The sequence below is a fragment of the Callithrix jacchus genome, chromosome 2, assembly GCF_049354715.1.
Source record: "Callithrix jacchus isolate 240 chromosome 2, calJac240_pri, whole genome shotgun sequence".
NCBI classification, from domain to species: domain Eukaryota; kingdom Metazoa; phylum Chordata; class Mammalia; order Primates; family Cebidae; genus Callithrix; species Callithrix jacchus.
In genome coordinates, this window is record NC_133503.1 from 42,926,892 (window position 1) to 42,945,772 (window position 18,881).

The 18,881-nt window shown below is 35.4% G+C and overlaps 1 protein-coding gene and 1 pseudogene across 3 annotated transcripts in view; both read left to right on the plus strand.

The window, feature by feature from the left end:
* The window catches only part of KCTD16 (potassium channel tetramerization domain containing 16), a 275,415-nt gene that overhangs the window by 223,099 nt on the left and 33,435 nt on the right, over window positions 1-18,881 (plus strand). The window lies entirely within an intron of this gene.
* Window positions 5,355-6,899, plus strand: LOC118150313 (cyclin-dependent kinases regulatory subunit 1 pseudogene; annotated as a pseudogene).

The following is an 18,881-nucleotide window of genomic DNA, read 5'->3' on the forward strand; positions in this document are numbered from 1 at the left end:
TGGTATATATCATATCAACCAGCAATGTGGTTGGTGTTGTAGTCACTGCCATCAGGGTTTTCCGATAATGCATTCTGTGAGGCAGCTGCCCCTATGTATTATATTATGAGCCACTGATTATGCTGGCCCAGAAAGAACTTGAGAAGTGGTTCTTGCCACACAGCAACCTCACTAGCAGACAGAGCCCTCAGCTCTACTAATCTGTGAAATTGTTTCCCACTTTCCAGCACACTGAAAGCTAATTGCTTTCTTCAATAACACAAAACTATCAACTGAGCCAGTTTGAGCTGGGAGATTACTCATCTGTTACAGTCAGCTTATCTCTAGGGTTGTTAAATGTTTACTGCTTGGACATAACTAACCTTAAAGACTGAGCTGACCACGTGGGAAGCTTTATCTTTCTGGGTGGTTTCTGTCTCTTATTTTAGAATTGAAAGTCTACTCCCAAGCTAGGAAGTGATTTACCTTTACTAGATATTAGAGATAGTCACGTGTTTATAGTTGATGTAATAACTAAATTAATTGTATTTCACAGAGGGACATAATAATAGTCATAGACTCATAATATTCAGTATGTGGATTCCGAACGAGGAAGGGTTGTGTAACTCATGGCACACTACTGCTCATGTGGATTACGGCAATCCTTTAAAAAGGGCGGAGGGAAGGAAAATTAGGCCCCATTTGTTCTGTACGTCATCTCATTTATTAATACTTATCATGTTTTTCAATCAGTTTTCATGTAATGTTATACATTATACACTTTTGGTGTGATACAAAGAATTGATAGCAACTGGACAAACCTAATGATGTTTTGAAACAATCATCAAAAGTCTCCTCCTTTATTCTGGTTGAAGTGATTACAATATTGGCCTAATCAGTATCTAAATATGTCATAATACAGTTGGATCATAGAAGTGGTTATTAGCACTGAATAGATCATGTGAAACACCGTTGTTTTTTTTTTCTGTAGCACAAATACAATTGTGACATGGTGGGAGACAAAAAAGCCAAGGAATCACCCTTCTTAATATGAATGCTGTTTCCTAATGATAAAGTTTCATATGTAGCGGAAATATCTCTCTGTGGAAGTAAGAGGAGCTGAGTTCTTTCTATCACTTCAAAGTGGAAGAGGAAGGAACATGAGGAAGGAAGCTGGGAAATGAGTTGTGAAGTTTAGGAGGGGAAGTGACCAGAGGTAAATGTAAAGAACTTGTGGGTCCATGGTTTTTATTGGTTTCCTAAAGACGATTTTGTGGGCTGGGCACGGTGGCTCACACCTGTAATCCCAGCACTTTGGGAAGCTGAGGCAGGCGGATCACGAAGTCAGGAGTTCGAACCCAGCCTGGCCAACATGGTGAAACCCCATCTCTACTAAAAATACAAAAATCAACTGTGTATGGTGGCGTGTGCCTGTAATCCCAGCTACTCAGGAGGCTGAGACAGAAGAATTGCTTGAATCAGGGAATCGGAGGTTACAGTTAGCCAAGATGGTGCCACTGCACTTCAGCCTGGTGACAGAATGAGACTCCCTCTCAAAATAAAAGTTTTTGTGGTCCTTTTTAGCTTCATAAAAAGTTGTAGTTCATTCAAGAAAAATTTAAAACAAAGTGGGATTATATTTTAAAAGTCCTGATAGCCCTTTACTCGCTCCATTTTATTGAATAGTTATGACCTTAACTAAGGGGTTTTACCTTTCTGTAAATTGCTTCATTCGTTTATCTATAAATCAACGATAACAGTAGTATCACCCATAGATTTGTTGGGAGATTCATATAAGTTGCTTATATGAACATATATATTCATATAAGTTGCTTGTAGCATTGTCTTTCCATATCACTGTGTGTATCTGTTGGTTTAATATATCTGGTATATTAGCCACTAACTTTTCCCAATACCAGTTTATCATGAATATCACTAAATATTTTTGAATCTAGAACCACCTCCTTCTTTTAAAGTATGTTTTATATTTCAAAATGTCAATATACTATAATGATCCCCTCTTAAAAAATATTGACTTTATTGCCATTATTAGATATTACAAACAAAATTCTGCAATAACTATTCTTGTATATATACTATTCTTTATTACCAGAAATGGGATTGCTAGGACAAGGACCCATACGTTTAAAGTGTTGATTAAATATTGCCAATTTTCCTTCAAAGAAATTGGGTTTATTTATGCTACTTTTAATAGTGTCAAAGAATTTCCTTCTCTTTGTGCTTTTGCCATCATTAGTAGAGGTGATTTTGTTTTGTGGTGGTGGTGATTTTTGAGTGCTGTGTGCTCTTTTATTGTGTGTGCTTTACTGTGTGTGTGTGTGTGTGTAGTTTTATTCTGATGCCATTCTCCAAGAATTTTGTAACTGTTATGTTGTCTCCTCTGTCCTACATTCAGTACTTTAGCATTCCTCTGCTATTTTACTGGCCTAGAGTCCATCTCTCCAGCATTTTCTGGTACTCTGCTTTCAGCCATCCACATACCAAAGGGGCAAAGAGCAGCTGTGCTTGTAGGAGCATATTTATAGAGCCACTCTTTCTAGCTCCCTGTGGGAACCACTTTAGTTTTAACTAGGTGACCTGTTGTGCAGATGTGACTACAAGGTGGAAGCTGTCCAAGTCTCAGTTCTTTTCTTCTTCTCTGTTGGGCTAAAGCTAAATCCTGTGGGACTTAATAAATGTTTACATTTTGAGGTAGGCAGGCCTGGAGTAGTGGCAGGCGGAATTGACTTCTAACCACTTATTATGATTAATATGATCTGGTGCCCTAAATATCTCTTGCATAGCTCTGTCACAGTGTTAAGCATGCTCTCCTTAGGATTTAATTTTTAGGGATCATGTAAAACAGTTCACTTTATTTTAACCCTTTGACCTCATTTTGTAAGGCTATTGTTTGTGGCCTGGAGGATTGGCATCATGGAAAGAAAACTGATACTGTGGTCTGGAGACCTAGATTCTCGTCCAGAATAGCAAGTAGTTGGAGACTACCTACTGGGCCCGTGTCCACATTCCAGTTTTGCCAACTACTTCCTAGAAAACACTGGGAAAGTGTTTAACTTTTTAAGGATAGAGTTTCTTTCTTTTTTTTTTTTTTTTGGTAAAATGGTTATAATAATATGTATTACTGGTGTTAATCAACATTCTTGGTTGTTGATAATAAAAATGGACTCTGAATGTTTTAGGCAAAAAGAATGTTATTGAAAGGACATCAGACTTCACAGATACCTGGAAACTATAGATTCGGTTTTAGAAGACCAGGAATTCAGGTACTCAGGAGGCTAGGCCACAGGTATGATCTGACTCAGGTGTCCCAGCTGCTGTCCTCCATGATGAATAAATTCTCATATATCTTTTATATTTGCATCATCTCCCTCAGGTGTAAATTTCTTGGAGTAATCAACTTACTAAGCCTGCGTTAAGTACCCAGGCTGCCACAGAACAGGGAGAAGGAGTAAATGTCTCATTTGGCCTCTACAGTGAGAAACATGATGCTGCCTTCAGCAGGACCACAGAGCAGGAGTAACAGATGGATTAATAGTGTGGATGCAGGATCTAAAAGCCCTGGGTTCAAGTCCTAGTCCCATATCTTAATCCATTTGTTTTTCATAAATAAATGACGGTTAAGATACTTACCTCCTCATTAGGGTTACTCTGAGGATTGAATGAGTCGATCTTTGTTAAGTTCTCAAAATAGTATCTGACATATAATACACTCACTAGATATTATCTCTTAATATTATTAATTTTCCTGGATTTTAAGGAGTTAATACTGAATAGCCAAACACAAAAGAAACACAAAACCTAATAAACAAACCAATATCAACATTTACATGCAGTAACTATTCAGTATCTAGTAGTTGTTTTTCTTATTTGATTTTTTATGAATTCCAGCTCTGAAACTAACTTGCTTTCATTAGTATAGACCATTATTATTTTCTTTACCTGTAAAATGAGAGTGTGGACCACATGATTTTAACGTATCTGTCAATTCTGGGGTAATGTCAATAGAACTCAAGAGAAGGCAGACTTCGCTGGGAAAAGGGAGGGAATGGCTTAGATCTTTGCTGCTCAGTACCATAGACACATGTGGCTACTGGACACTTGAAATGTGGCTATTCTAGATTGAGATGCTTTAAGTTTAACCTATTCAGTAGATTTTAAAGACTTGGAAATGCACTTTACATTACAAAATAAATGTAAAGTAATAATTTTTAAAATATTGATTATATATGAAATGATTTTATGAATATGAGGTTAAATACAATATATTAATAAAGTTAATTATATATACTTCTTTTTACTTTTTTAATGCAGCCACTAGAAAACTTCAAAATTACATGTGTGGCTCACATTACATTTCTATTAGCCAGCAATAGACTATGTATATGGGTAGTCCGGAAACAGTACAGTATTCCTTGATCCTATATTAGTCAAGATATTTTCCTTTTTAATAGACAGAAAACCTATTCAATCCACTTTTAAAGGAAAAATTGGAATGTAATCACTCACACATAGCTGAAAAACACAGGAATAGACTGTCTTCAGGCTTGCCTGGATCCAGGAACTAAATCAATGTCATTAACATTCTGTATGTGTAGACTCTGTGCATCTGTCACTGCTCTGTTTTCTACCGTGTGGTTATTACTCCTAGACGAGTTCTTATTTCATAGTAGCCACAGTAATAAACCTAGAGCTTTAAGAAGAGATGGGTTCATCCACTCAGTTCCAACAAACCTATCTTGGGTCATGTTCCCATACATGCATCAATCACTGTGGTTAACATAGGATGCTCTGCATATGTTGAAAACATAGGCTGGGTCACTGGTCTTTCCAGCTCTCCTTAGAGCATGGGTGGAGACAGCCACTTGAAGCCGATGGACTGAGAATGTGTTCCTAAGGAAAGTATGTTTTCTGTTACCAGACCAAGGCAGAATGGCCACTGGACAGGGAAAATCAATAGTCAAGGCAGTCAGGGGTGAGAGAAAGGATATACTTACCCTGTTTTTTTTTGTTTTTTAAACTCATGTTGATCTGAGCCAAAAAACCTGTAAGTCATCATCTTCTTCTACCTCTTCCTCATTCATCTCATTCGGTCACCAAATTCTGTTAATTTGCCTCTTAGGCAGCTTCATAAATATTCCTAACTTCCTTTGTGTCTTGCACATATTTCTTTCTGGTTCTAATTTCATCTGCTTTTTTTTTCTGATTCTAATTTCATCTTGCTGAAATTCAAAATCTCTTCTTCACATTACTTCCAGAGTAATTATTTAGTTAATTCATTAAAAAAATATTTGGTGCTTCCGGGTGTTCCTTGGATGTTGGCAGTGCAAGGCTGAAGACTTGCAGACAGAGCGATCATGTCACACAAATAAATTTACTAATTGGAAAAGTACAACGATGAGGAATTTGAGTATTGGAATGTCATGTTGCCCAAGGACACAGCCAAGCTGGTACCTAAAACCCACTTGATGTCTGAATCTGAATGGAGGAATCTTGGCATTCAGCAGAATCAGGGATAGGTCCATTATATGATCCATGAACAAGAACCTCACATCTTACTATTCTAGTGCCTACTACCCAAGAAGCCAAATAAATGAAGTTGGCAAGCCACTTTTCAGCCACAGGCTTTACATAGCTGTCCTTAGTTTCTAACAACTTTCTGATAATATTATTAAGTTGCCTTCTTGTTTCTTACTCTGATATTTAAAAGATGTTCAATACACTGTTTGAATGTGCTGGTAACTGCTTTGCTTCTTGAGTAGAGCCACCGCTACCACCACAGCCCAGACAAATGAGTGCTCTGTGGACCACAGCCTCAGCTGAGTGTGACCCCAGAAGCCGCAGTGTGCTCTGTATCAAGAACATACTTGGCAGATGGAGGAAGCATCTGAGATTAAGACCCTGGCTGTCACAGGGATCATGTAAACTTGCTGTTGTTTTTTTTTTTTTTGCAGGTGTTTTATGTATGGTGACTTATGAATTTATGTTTCAATATATTGGAAACTTGCCATATTACTCAAGAAATCTGTTCATGTTAAAAGCCTTGATTAAAGAGAAAGTTTTTATAATCTAAAAAAAAAGCATTTTAAAAACCCACCAACAATAGACACAGAAAATGTCACAAAACAAAATGCATCACTCGATGAATTATTCTAAGGCAAACATCTTGTAACCTAACCATGACCAGGTCAGAAAATAGAATTCAGTTAGACATTCTGGAAGCCCCTTCTGTGCACCACATTTCAAACACAACCCCTTTGTCTACCACACCAACTTTTATATTAAACATTTCCTTGACAGTTTTATACTTATCCCTCATCATTTTGTCTTAAAATGTATCTGTTGAAAACACAGGCTGTTTAAACTATGGAGTTTCTCACAGTTTGGATGTGGCTGATTGCAAATGTATGGTACAGTTCACTATGTGCCATTGTCCCCTGTATTTTCTGCAGAAAATAGAAGTGGAATTGCTGTGTCATATGGTAACTCTATGTTTCACTTTTTGATGAACCGACAAACTGTTTTCCAAACTGCCAGCACCACTTTACATTTCACCTCCAATGCCTAAGAGTTCCAATTTCTTCACATCTTCATCAGTACTTACAATCATCTGACTTTTTGATAGCCTAGCCATTCTACTAGGTGTGAATATCTCACTGTGGCATAGTTCAGGAGCTCTCATCAGTAATCCCAGCACTTTGGGAGGCCAAGGCAAGAGGATTCCTTAAAGCTAGGAGTTCAAGACCAGCTTGGGCAATATAATGAGGTCCCATCTCTACTGAAAAAAACACAAAAAACAAAAAACTCACTGTGGTTTTTATTTGCATTTCTCTAATGATGAATTATGTTGAGTATTTTTTGATGTGTTTATTAACTATCTGTTGATCTTTGAAAATATGTCTATTCTGATCCTTTGTTCATTTTTAATAGGGTTATTTATATTTTTTATTGAGTTGTGAGCTCTTTATATATTCTGGATACAAAGCCCTTATCATGTGTATGATGTATGAATGTTTTCTCCAATCCCATGGGTTTCCTTTCTCATTTTCTCAGAGCTATCATTTGCAACACAAAATTGCTACTTTTGTTGCAGTTTATTTTTTCATTCTTTTGGTGGTGCTTTTAGTGTCATATCTAAGAAACCATTGGCTAACCCAAGGACAAAATGTTTACTTTTATTTTCTTCTAAGAGTTGTTATTTTTAGCTCTTACATTTAGGTGTGTGATTTATTTTAAGCTACTTTTTGTTTATGATATGAGGTCAGAATTCAATTTCATTCTTATGCATGTGGTTATCCAGTTGTCCCAGCACAATCTGTTGAAAACACTATTCTTTTCCTATTGAGTTATCTTGGTACTCTTACTGAGAACCAGTGACTATAGATACAAGGTTTTACTTCTGGATTCTCAACCATACTTTATTTATTTATATGTGTATCCTTAGGTAGTACCACACTGTTTTGATTATAGTAGTAGCTTTGTAGTAAATTTTGAAATCGGGATGTATGAGTTCTCTAACTTTGTTATTTTTTTTAAAGATTTATTTTAGCTATTTTGTATCTCTTCCATTTCTACATAAATGTTAAGATCATCTTGTCCATTTTTGCAGGGAAAAAAAAAGCCATCTGGGATTTTGTTGGAGATGGCATTGAATCTGTAGATTGACTTGCGGAATACTATCATTGTAAATATATTGTCTTCCATTCATGAACCTTTCAACATTAAAAAATATTTAATATTCTTAATTTCTTTCAGCAATACTTCATAGTTTTTAGTGTAGGACTTACATATCTTTAGTTAAACTTAAATTTATTGTTCAAATTTGTTAAATTTTCCTGATGAATTTAACCTTTTATCATTATAAAATGCCCCTCTTCATCGCTAGTAGTATTTGTTTTTGTTGTTGCCCTTGGATCAAAGTAGCTTATTGGTCTTCCAATATTTTGTCAGTTGTGTTTAAGCCCTTTGTGCCAGAAAGGCTTCAGCTTTTGTTGATGTGTCTGAGTGAAGCTTTGTACATGCTTTGATTCTGTACTAAATCTTTCCTCTGATTACTTCTGAGTGTGTGCTTCCTAGCACATGCCACAGCCTTGTGACTAGCAGAGTTGACTGTGACATCAGGAAGGCCCTTCTTGACTTTCTTTTTCTTTACTCCTTTTCTTTCTTTCTTTCTTTCTTTCTTTCTTTCTTTCTTTCTTTCTTTCTTTCTTTCTTCCTTCCTTCCTTTCTTTCTTTCTTTCTTTCTCTTTCTTTCTTTCTTCTTTCTTACTTTCTTTCTTCTTTCTCTCTCTCTGTCTTTCTCTCCTTCCTTCCTTATTTCCTGTTTTCCTTCTTTCTTTCCTTCCCTCCTTCCTTCCTCTTCTTTCTTTCCTTTCCCTCCCTCGCTTCCCTTTCTTTCTTTCTTTCTTTCTTTCTTTCTTTCTTTCTTTTTCTTTCTTTCTTTTTCTTTCTCTTTTTTTTCTTTCTCCTCCTCCTCCTCCTCCTCCTTCAACAGGTGTCTGGGGAATAAAGAGAATGACAAATGCAGGCAGCCTGTCCTTATCTGAGTGAAACTGGAGCCTGACACTAGGATCTGGGAAGTGAGATTACTGTGATCTTCTCTAATGGGGTAGAGGTTCCATTACTTGGTTCTTATAAGGTGAAGGGCATGTAATCGAGTAGGTCATGGCTTAAATGCCATAGGTTCACTGTTTTTGCCAAAAGTTAGATTTTTTTGAATAAATGTTTCACCATTTGGCATATGCAATTATGATAATGTCTAAATACCTTAATAGTTGTTTTTAATAATTTCACCAGCTATGTTATTTATTTTTTTCTGGAGGGAGAGTCTGCTGGTATTCTTCTTCATTCTGGAAATTCTGTCTACTATATTATTAATTTTCTGCTTTCATTAAGAGATGCTTCTCCTTCTTTACTGTTGTTTAATCTTAATAGTGTAGTTTATATAAGAAAGGTAGGCAAAGGTTGTTTTTTCTTAACATACTGATTTTCAAGATGATGAAGTGATTTTCTGCCATCCTCCGTATGTGACAAGTTACATTAAAAAATTGTCCTCTTATAATCCAATAAAAAATTAAAAAAAAAAATTGTCCTCTTGAACTCATTGATTTAAACATATTTGATGGCTAAAATCTATTATAATTACTGTCATTATGAAGCTCAAGTTGTTCTATCTTTGGCCAGTTGGAGACTCTTCAAGTTGGCTTCTGAATCTTTTTTATTTTTTGAGGCTCTATAGATGTTTTATTTTATTTTTACACAGTAAGTGTATATATTTATGGGGTACATGAGATACTTTGATGCAGGCATGCAATAAGCAATAGTCATATCATGGAAAATGGGGTATCCATCCCCTCAAGTATTTATCATGAATCTTTTTGACATGAATTTAGTAAATTTTGATAACTTTCTTCTGGATTGATATTCTGATCTCCATGGCATGCTCTTTCAATATGTAATTTATATATATACACATGTGTGTATGTATATATAAATACTTTCATGTATAACAGGATTGTCTTGTATGTTTCCTTGACCAGATCTGGAATCAACTGTCTCCAAGGAGGCCTGGTTTATTTTACTGAGAAATGGTATTTCAAAGCTACAATATGGGTGCTAGGCATACTCACCGCTGCTGGAATTGCCATTATTTCATGTTTGTTGTTTTTTTTTTTTTAGGGGAGAGAGTCAAAATACACAAACACTCCCCTACACATGCAAAGATAAAGCACTTCACCAGTTCATAGTGATACTTCCAATTCAAATGAAAGACGGTGGAATGTTTACTTAAACTCTTCTATATTACATTTGGCTTCCTTTTTTCCACATCAAAAATCATAGTTCTCAATAATAAAACACCATTTCTAGTAAACATGTGTTTAATGCTCACCACAAGCCCCTATGTTAACACCTCTTTAGTCATTTAACTAAGTCTTGTTCTATTATAGGTTTCATAGAAATCTTTTAAACTAAATTCATCAAGTTGTATACATTAAAGATGCATAGTTTTTGCATGTCAGTCATACCTCAATAAAATGTTTTTTTAAAAAGATGCGCTTACATTTTACAGTTAATACTTCATGCCCTTTATATATGTGACTTTCGCTGATACAAAATCCTCAGCTTCTACTTTCTTTCCTTGAATATCTGACACATGATACTACATTTTCCTCTGGCATAAAGTCTTGCTATCAAAAAGTCTAATGATTAATTAATATTATGTCATTAATAAAACATACACTTTCCTCTCCAAAAGGTCTAGTAATATTACTAGTAATATATTGGCATTGTCTATTCTGGATTGATATTCTGATCTCCATAGCATGCTCTTTCAATATGTAATTTATATATATCTACACATGTGTGCAGCTATATATAAATACTTTCAAACGTATATAATATACTATATAATATGCAATTCTAATATATAACATAATGCTATATAGTATTTATAATAAATATATATTACAAATGTTATATATTTTGTATATATATGTGCACATACGGATTTGACAATTAAATTTTTCTTTTTAGCATTTTTTCTGTTCCCTTACGTCACTTTTTTTTTTGGGACTTCTATTATATGTATGTTGAATTTTTTTTGGCCTATTTTTTATATTCGACATTTCTCTAGGACACTTCTGATCTCAACTTTTTAATTTTAAATTCTAAGACATTCTCTTTTGTGTTTATGTGCTCTTGTGTTCTATGTTATTCTTCATTTCTTAAATTTTTTATCCTTTTACTTATAATTCTTTAATAAACATTGTCATCTAAATCTGAGTCTTTTCTACTTCCAGTTTGTGTTGCTCTTCAGTGTTTTGTATCAAGTCCGATGTGTTTGAGAATTTTAAAACAGTGGACTGCAGTTTGAATCTCCCTTATATGTATGTCATTCTGGCATGAATTTATTGTCTGGAAGTCTGTTATTCTGCTCATTTTTATCTTTCCCTTATAACATTTTTGTATGGAAATTGTTATTCTTCACTTAGTTTCTCTTTTCTTATTACATCCTTGTATAGAATTTGAGCTTAATGGTTTTATGTTTATTTGTATGTGATTATCTTTCCAGAACACTTAGAATAAGGTGGGGCTCAGGATTTTTTTTTTTTTTAATTCCACAGAACTTCCCCTTCTGTTATTGTAGTGTAATTTTCAAAAACATGGTTGCTTGCTCTCTGAGATTTCCTGGCTTTGTTCCCCTTCCTCATTTTGGCCTAGACATTCTTTTTGTTTCATTATGTTCTCTCTGTCTTGTTTAATTTTTATTCTACTCATATCAGGTTTTTTTTTTTCCTCAATATTTGGCCCCATCTTAGAAAAGAGTCCTGGTAAGTCCGTATTGAGGACTTATAGGGGCTAAACTGCTTCAATCCTTTCAGTCTAGTTTAGGAAGAGATTCTCCCAGTTTCTGGTTTTGGTCTTAGATTGGCTTACCATGCTTTCCAGTACATATCTGCTGGCTATTTGGAGAAAACCAAACACTGCATGGTCTCACTCATAAGTGGCTGTTGAACAATGAGAACACACGGACACAGGGAGGGGAACATCACACACCAGGGCCTGTTGGTGAGGGGGCGCTAGGGGAGGGACAGCAGGGGGTGGGAGGACTGGGGAAGGACAGCATTAAGATAAATACCTAATGTAGATGATAGGGGGATGGATGCAGCAAACTATCATGGCACATGTATACCTGTGTAAAAAACCTTCATGTTCTGCACATGTACCCCAGAACTTAAAGCATAATTAAAAAAAAACCAAGTCTATGGCAAAAACAAGCAATGAGGAAAGGATTACCTATTTAATAAATGATGTTGGGAAAACTGGTTAGCCATGTGCAGAAAACTGAAACTGGACCTCTTCCTTACACCTTATACAAAAATTAACTCAAGATGGATTAAATATTTAAATGTAAGACCTAAAACCATAAAAACCCTAGAAGAAAACCTAGGCAATACCATTCAGGAAATAGGAATGGGCTAAGACTTCATGAACTAAACCACAAAAAACAATGGCAATGAAAGCCAAAATTGACAAATGGGATCTAATTAAACTAAACAGCTTCTGCACAGAAATGAAACTATCATCAGAGTGAGCAGGTAACCTACAGAATGGGAGAAAATTTTTTGCAATCATTCCATCTGACAAAAAGCTAATATCCAGAATCTACAAGTAACTTGAAGAAATTTACAAGATAAGAACAAACAATCTCATCAAAAAGGGGGAAAGGACATAAACAGACACTTTTCAAAAGAAGACATTTACGTGGCCAAAAAACATATGAAAAAAGCTCTTCATCAATGGTCATTAAAGAAATGAACATCAAAACCACCATGAAATACCATTTTACACCAGTTAGAATTGCAATCATTAAAAAGTCAGGAAACAACAGATGCTGGAGACAATGTGGAGAAATAGGAACACTTTTGCACTGTTGGTGCAAGTGTAAATTAGTGGAAACAATTGTGCAAACATAATTGTTGTAAACACTTTTGCACTGTTGGTGCAAGTGTAAACAATTGTGGAAGACAGTGTGGCAATTCCTCAAGGATCTAGAACCAGAAATACCATTTGACCCAGCAATCCCATTACTGGGTATATACCCAAATTATAAATCATTCTACGATAAAGACACATGCACGTGTCTGTTTATTGCAACACTATTCACAATAGCAAAGACTTGGAACCAACCCAAATGCCTGTCAATAAGAGACTAGATAAGAATAGGTGGCACATATACACCATGGAATAGTATGCAGCTATAAAAAAGAATGAGTTCATGTTCTTTGCAGGGACATGGATGAAGCTGGAAACCATCATTCTCAGCAAACTAACTCAGGAACAGAAAACCAAACACTGCATGTTCTCACTCATAAGTGGGAGTTGAACAATGAGAACACACAGGCACTGGGAGCGAAACATCATACTATCATACTCCTAATGCTATTCCTCCCCCAGCCCCCCAGTCCCCCAACAGGAACCCTGACATTGGGAGTAATACCTAATATAGAGGATAGGATGATGGGTGCAGCAAACTACCGTGTCACATGTATACCTATGTAACAAACCTACATGTTCTGCACATGTATTTCAGAACTTAAAGTATAATAAAAAAGAAAAGATGATGCATGGAATTTGCGGCAGGATTGTTTACAGAAAAAGTAAGAAAAAGAAAGTATGTCAGCATCTGGGACAGGGTTGATATTCACTAATTATCTGTTAAAAGAAGGAATTAATAAATAAATATATAACATAAAGAAAAAAACCCAAAAAACACAAGTCTAAATGTGACACTTCCATGCTTTACAAATAATTATTTTATTTTTTATTATCCTTAGATGAAGTTTATGCTTCTGATAATGACCTAGAAGAATAGTTCCCCAACTTTGCTCTGTATTGGAATTAGCTAGTGTACTTTTATCATTTCTGTTTCTCAGATTATACCCTAAATCAATTAAATTAGACTCTCTAAGAGTAAGACCACGCATTAGTATTTTTGAAGCTCTCCAGATAATTTCAGTGTTTAAGACCCACTAACTAGAAGGCCCTTTACAATCTGATCTGGCTCTTGCCTACTCCATCTCTCTATTGTGATGTCCTTTAACAAGCTCACAAATAGTCCATGCTTCAGTCATCTCCAACTACTTGTAGTTACTAAAATTCACTATCCTGGTGATGCTGTATATCTCTTTGCCTATAGTGGTCTCTTAGCCTAGAATTTTGCCTTGCCTCCAAATGACTATTCAACTGATAATCACCCTATTATGTATAGGAAGCAGATCTAAAGATTATTACAAGTATCTAGTTTTAATAAAGGGCAAGGAGAATGGTCAATCCATCATAAATCTAGATTTTCTTTCTTTCTCTATACTGGGCCCAGTGTTAAACCCTAATTGTATAAGCCAATTTCTTCTTGGAGGTGAGCCTTCAGCTCTCTCTTGTTATGTCTGAGTGCTTGGAGATAAAGTTTTGGTCTTTGGAAAGTTCGTTGAGAAGGATGAGTTACTGACAAGGACCTCTACAGTGTGTTTACTTCTCTGGGTGATGATTTATATTCATAACACTGAGAATGAAGTTGGAAATTAGACCTGCCACTTTAAAATATACTTGGCCTGGCTCTGGTATTGTGAGGAGTGGATTCTTATCAGCAGTTGCATTAAAACAGCATCAGAGACAAGAACAAGCATATTTTTTAAACGACAGCTCTAAGGAGCCTTCCTGTTTTAGATTAAATCATGATTCTAAAGGCTAAGGCCTGGATTAAAGATTTTGATTTGTCTCCATATTCTCTTAATCAAATCTCTTTTCCTATTGCTTCTACCCTTAGGAAAAATGAGAAATCACTTCTTCCTAATGGCTTTTATTATATCACATTAGGTCTCAATAGACACCAAGCAACTCATCTTGGTTTAAAATAAGATAAACTTTTGGTACAATCAAGGAACCACCTTGAATTTATTAAAAATAACATTATAGATTTATATTTACAGTTGTGGAAAGATGATAATATAAAGCCTGGAAGCATTCATACAGAAAATGGTAAAATTTGTTACCTCTTTGTGATGAAATTACAGGTGGTTTTAAGATTTTCAGTTTTTTTCTCTGACTTGTCTGATTTTCAGCAATGAATATCTGCATGCACATATACATTTAAAGAAATTAAGTATAGTTAGAGAGTATTCCTCTAAGAGAGCAGAAGTCCCCCTTTTCGAGACTTAGGTATAAGCTTAACCAAGAAATGAAAGATTTGTACACTAAAAATCAGAAAACATAATGAAAGAAATTAAAGAAGACATAAATAGACTCAAAGACATTTAGTGTTCATGGATTGGAAGTCTTGGTATTGTTAGAATGTGCTATGCAAAGCTGTTTACAGACTCAATGCTATATCCATCAAAATATCAATGGATTTTTAATAAAAATACAAAAAACAATACTAAAATCCACATGAACCCAGAAAAGACCCAAAATAACCAAAGCAATCTTGTGAAAGAACAAAGTTGATGGCATCAGACTTCCTAGTTTCAAAATATACCCATGTAGCAAACCTGCACACGTACCCCCTGAATCTAAAATAAAAATGGAAATTATAAATAAATAAATAAAATAATATGAAGAAAAAACACAACATATGTTACAGAACTAGTGTAATTAAAATAGTATGATACTGGCATAAAGACAGACCTGTAGACCAGTAAAAAATAATAGAGAACCCAGATATAAATCTATGCATGGTAAACTGATCTTTAACAAGTTTGCCAAGAATACGTAATTTAGAAGAGGATAGTCTTTTCAACAAATAAATTGGACCCCTATCTTACACCATAGACAAAAATCAACTTGAAGTGGACTAAAGTTAAATGTAAGATCTGAAATTGTAAAACTTCTAAGAAAATATAGGGGAAAAGTTTATGTTGGTCTTGGGAATGTTTTCTTGGATATGACACTGAAAGCACGGGCAACAAAATCAAAAGTAGACAATTGGAGTGATGTTATACTAAAAAGCTCCTGCACAGCAAGGAAACAATTAGCAGAGTATAAAGGCAACCTAAAAATGGGAGAAAATATTTGAAAAACCATTTATCTGATAAGGAATTAATATCCAAAATATATCAGAAACTTCTATAACCAAGCAGCAGGAAAATTAGTTATCAGATTTTAAAACTGGAAAAAGAACTGAATAGCTGTTTCTCTAAAGGTGACCATACAAATGGCCACGTATATAAAAAGGCACTCAAACTCACTAATATCAGGGAAATGCAAGTCAAGGCACAATGAGAGATCACCTCATACCTGTTAAATGACTGTTACCAAAAGTACAAAAGATAGTAAGTACTGGCAAGTATGTGAAGAAATTGGAAACCTTATATGCTGTTGGTCAGAGAGTAAAATGTTGCAAAATCTATAGGAAACAATGTGAAGTTTCCTTAAAAACTTAAAATAGAACTATCATGTGATCCAGCAATCTCATTTCTGGGAATATATTCAAAATAATTGAAATCGGAATCTCAAAGAGATATTTACACTCTCATATTCTTTGTGACATTTTTCACAATATTCAAGATACGGAAACAACCCAAATGTCCATCAACAGATGAATGGATAAAGAAAATGTGGCATGTACATACAATGAAACATCATTCAGCCTTTTATAAAAGTAGAAAATCTTCCCATTTGGGTGATAGGTGAACCTGGAATATATTGTGCAAAATGAAATAAGCCATTCACAGAAGAACAAATATTGCATAATTCCACTTAAATGAGGTATCTAAAATAGTCAAATTCATAGAAGCAGATAATACAATGGTAGTTCCTAGGTATTGAGGGGAGAGGAAAATAGGGACTTGTAGCTCAGTGGCTACAAAATTTCCGTTATGCAAATGAAAAAGTTCTAGAGATCTGATGTACAACATAGTGCCTATAATTACCAATATGGTATTGTGCTCTTTAAAATTTGTTAAGAGGGTAGATCTCATGTTAAGAATTTTTATTACAAAACAAAAACAAATAAAAAACGTCAAAAGAACACAAGGAAATTTTGGGGTGATGAATATGTTCATTATCTTGCTTGTAGTTGATGGTACCATACATTAAAAATATACAGCTGTTTTTACGTACCAATTGTACTTCGCTATTAAAAATACTCCACTGAGGAATTTTTAGACTCTATTACCCTTTATCTTTTTTTTTTCATCTGAATTGCAGAAGCTGGAGTCTTTCAGAACAATGTAACCTGCTTCTTTTTTACTCCTCAATTCAGTAGACATCTCTAGTAAATTAAAGAAGAGATCATATTTTTTCAAAAGTGGAGTAGTCAATTTCTTCAAGTTATTTTTATTTTCATCTTATACCTGGATAGATGGCACCAGAGGACACAGAAGAATTCTTTGTCTGATTGGGTGTGATGTAGACCTGGTCACCTCACAGGGTTCAGCAGCCTTAACTGTGCTGTTTTGTCCCACCAAGAAAGAATGACTCAGAGGAAGACATTAATTACAGGTTAAAAATGATGAGCCAGTGTTACAACAAATAACTGAAGCAAAAGTCTCACTTATTTTTGAAGCTCTATTAAAATCAAACTTTAATCATGAATTGTGAAATAGAACACAGGCAGTTAGGAGCTGCTAAAATATTAACACTTCTATTGAAACAGAAACTCAGGCATTTTATTATTTTCATAACCAACTCTGAGATTTTATAATTAAGTCTTTCAGTTTGATTTATTTAGACTCTAGGCAAACTTTCAAAGTGAGTTTGAGGGACTTTGTACTTGGAACATGAATGCATTGCATTTCCTGAGGCAATTTGAAACTAGGGTTTCATCATTTCAACGCCTGGCTCAGAAGCAGGTATTCTGAGAAACTTCTCTTGAGCATCCTAATTCATTAACTGTAAGAAGGACCTCAGACATTTCCCTTATCAGTGTGAATATTCAGAAGGGAGGGAGAGAGGGAAAGATATTATACTTAGGAGTGAAACTGTATTTGTCATAGTGTATTAATTTATCTAGGCCTGTTCTCTTTGGCATTACCAATAGACATTTCTTATCTCCATCTAAGCCTTTAGCTGGTTCTAAATGTTTTCTCATTGATCAGAATGAGTGGAAAATTACATTTCCCCCTGCTGCTACCAAAACACATAATATATACATATATATTCCTGTCACTGTCTAAGAGGTAGTTTGGCATTGAGGACCACTGAATGTGGCATAACCTTGAGATCCTGAGATTGAACATGAAGCAGATTTCCTGGATAATCTATGTTTGAACATACTATGTAAAATTTAACCAATTTCAAGGAACGGGGTTGGAATTAAGGAAGAGAATGAAATCTAAGTGAAATACTGACTCAAAGGTAGCAGTTATAACACAATAATTTTTTTTACTGGCGTAAGAAGGGAGAGAGAGATCGTAAATCACACTGAAGGCATACCTAATTATTTTTAATATGAGACAGAGAAGTGAATTGGGGACAGCAAGGGACAGGTGGGAGGGGAAAGAGAGGAATGGGGGTGAGAAAGAACATTGCTAGAGAAAAGTAGAGTGTCTAGATTTAAAAATACAGGGATTATTTTGGGATATCCATTTTGAGCATTTGAAAATGACCAGTTGACCTTGGTCATTTGACAAATCAGCTGCCAAATCTGGACCAAAATAAAACAGAGTCTGTCATCACTGTGAAGACAGGACATAAAGGCTAAGTAAGAAGAAAAAAGAAAGAAAGAAAAAAAGAAAGCCACACACCAAGAGTATAGGGAGTAACTACCTGAACCCTCCCCATGTGCTCACATCAGTGGAGAATTAGGCTGCTTTTTTCCGAAGATCCAGATGCTTTACAAACTATTATTTGAGGAACAATATAGGCTACCCTCAGATCTCACTAATCATGCCTTGGTCACAGAAAATGAGGAATGTATCTGAAACATACAAAGGAGGGGTTTGGGCCTGACAAGCCCTTTCTCCCTGAAGACAGAGCTATTGGCATCATCTTGGGGCATGGTTAGGGCCATGATCTGTAATGAGAACTGGTCCTGGAGAGATGGCGAAGAGCAGCCATTTTCTCTGCATTCTTGCCCCTCCATTTTCGTACTCATCTCCCTCCTCCCTCAGATAATGCTCAGGTTCCCTTCCCTTGGTCATCTCTGACACCTCAGAGTCCCATGTGACATCCTCAGTCAGCCTGTATGACTGTCCTAGTCTCATCACTTTTCCCCTGATCAAAAGGGTTCTGAAGTATGAGTCGATCCCATCTCTCTAGTCTTCTTCTTATCTTGATGCTGAAGAGAAGTGATTTCAGCCTGAGTTTTTAGTGTCTCCTTACCACTTTAAGATGTCTTTATGATCTGTGTGAATTTTTATAAAAGTCTGAAAGACAAAATGCCTTAA